This window comes from Apis cerana, unplaced genomic scaffold (assembly GCF_029169275.1).
Source record: "Apis cerana isolate GH-2021 unplaced genomic scaffold, AcerK_1.0 Chr0_AcerK, whole genome shotgun sequence".
Taxonomy (NCBI): Eukaryota; Metazoa; Arthropoda; class Insecta; order Hymenoptera; family Apidae; genus Apis; species Apis cerana.
Window position 1 is genome coordinate 1,554,130 of NW_026893558.1, and position 2,327 is coordinate 1,556,456.

The 2,327-nt window shown below is 44.7% G+C and overlaps 1 non-coding gene across 1 annotated transcript; it reads right to left on the reverse strand.

The window, feature by feature from the left end:
- Nucleotides 1-254: 254 nt before the first annotated feature.
- On the reverse strand, nt 255-409 carry LOC133667637 (5.8S ribosomal RNA). Its single transcript, XR_009833298.1, has one exon. It is a non-coding gene; the product is annotated as a 5.8S ribosomal RNA (ribosomal RNA).
- Between the last annotated feature and the right edge of the window lie 1,918 nt (nt 410-2,327).

Below are 2,327 nucleotides of genomic sequence, written 5' to 3' on the forward strand. Positions count from 1 at the left end.
ACCACACGCTAGCACATGCATTTCGATTCTGTAGTCTCGGTCACGACCGCGACGAACGCCAACGAACGTCCAACAATCGCTCGTACGTCGCGCATCTTCCTCCTTGTAACTTGTCCTTTCCTCGATTTTTGACACCCGACTCGGAAACGTTCGATTTTAAAGAACGACGGCGGGGATTACAAAAAGAGAGAAAAAAGGATCAAATGTACGAAGAGTAACGATACGCAACGCAAGCAGTATTTGGGTTACGTGAACGACCCTCAGCCAGGCGTGGTCCAGGAATTGTATCCGTGGACCGCAATGTGCGTTCGAAATGTCGATGTTCATGTGTCCTGCAGTTCACACGTTGACGCGCAATTAGCTGCGTTCTTCATCGACCCACGAGCCAAGTGATCCACCGTTCAGGGTAATCGTATTTTTCTTTTTTATTTTTATATTAAAGGAAACGACGAGGATACCCCGATACTGAATCCTTTTTTTTTAAACCGTCGCTCAACCTGGAGAGAACGACTCTTCTTCGAAGCATGGTCGCAGAGCCCATACGCTTAAAAAATTCGATATTGAAAACTATAATTCGTTCAGGTATATATTGCATTCTCGATAAAATTCGATGGGATACGAATTTCGGTTGGCCTCGAGCGGTCTTACCTCCCAATTTCCGAAGCGAATATCCGCTAACGGTACGGGTGTCCGACTCACGACACGATGGCCTCTCTGTATAACCGAACATAATTCGATATTCCCCTCTGAACGAACAACGTTTCAACTTTTAAATAAGAAGCGATAAAATCGGGCTCACGTCGACGCGATGCATCTTGGTTTCGCCGTTCTTGGTTTCGTCGGTTTAAAGCTTACAACGACGACGACCATCACACCATCCACCCATGGGTAGGAAGCACGATTCGAGAATGATTATAGCGTATAAGAGAAAAGAGGTCGAACTGGTATCCATCGAAGAGAACGTCGCGAAACAAAGTTCGACGGCGGCTCGTCCATCCTTCGATTTCGTTTTACTATCGACGCGCTACTTGTCCTTACCGCTTTTTCGATTATCATTATCTCGACAGCTTCGTTCGATCCCAAAGTCTTGGTGTGCGGTCCTCGTCCATCTCCCGTTTTATAACGGGAGCTCAGGCAACGAAAATAAAAAAAGAGAAAGGAGGTACAGAAATGTGAATTTGGTACTTTTCTTGCACGTATCTATATACATACACATACGCAACGCACGCATATACGTTCATAAAGACGGCGGGTCTATTTAAAAAAGACCTCACGCAAGCGCCTTATTGTGTTGTCAAGCCATTTGTCATTTTATTTTTGTGTTTTCAATATATTTCAGTAGGGACGTAATGTTATTAAAGCGGCGGGTCATTTAAAAATTCGACCTCACGCAAGCGCTTTTTTTCTTTTTTATCATTTTGTATATACCATTATGCATATACATACGTGATACGTACACGTACGTGCAAACCGTACCTTTATAAATCTTTATTAAAAATATACATCATCGAGACGGCGGATCGCGTCCGTATATGCATCCGTAAACGCACACACGACGACGACGATCTCACGCAAGCGTCCCTTTGTATCTTTTTGCGTACCATAACGACATTCATCTCGTCGAGACGGCGGGTCCGTTTATTCGATAAATAGACCTTCACGCAAGCGTCTCTTCGAGCTTATTTATCGTTATTCCCTCTCTCTTCGTGTCGAATTTTCGTGTCTGGTAAGAAAAAAATTCGAAAATGATCGAAATCAACGGATACAACGGACGGAAGGGATTTCTTTTTCTTTCCCTCCTCACGTAAGCCATCGTTCCGTGATTTCATTATTCGTTCGATGTACAAAGTACATTTTGGTATTTAGTAATGGAATCGAAATTCCATTTTATCCTTCTCCTTGTTTATCTCTCTTTTTGTTACGCATTCTCTTTTTGTATGTTTCATTCGTTAATGATCCTTCCGCAGGTTCACCTACGGAAACCTTGTTACGACTTTTACTTCCTCTAAATGATCAAGTTTGGTCATCTTCCCGGTAACATCGGCAATGCCGAGACATTGGCCGCGCACCAGTCCGAAGACCTCACTAAATCATTCAATCGGTAGTAGCGACGGGCGGTGTGTACAAAGGGCAGGGACGTAATCAACGCGAGCTTATGACTCGCGCTTACTGAAATTCCTCGTTCATGGGGAATAATTGCAAGCCCCAATCCCTAGCACGAAGGAGGTTCAGCGGGTTACCCGGGCCTTTCGGCCAGGGAAAACACGCTGATTCCTTCAGTGTAGCGCGCGTGCGGCCCAGAACATCTAAGGGCATCACAGACCTGT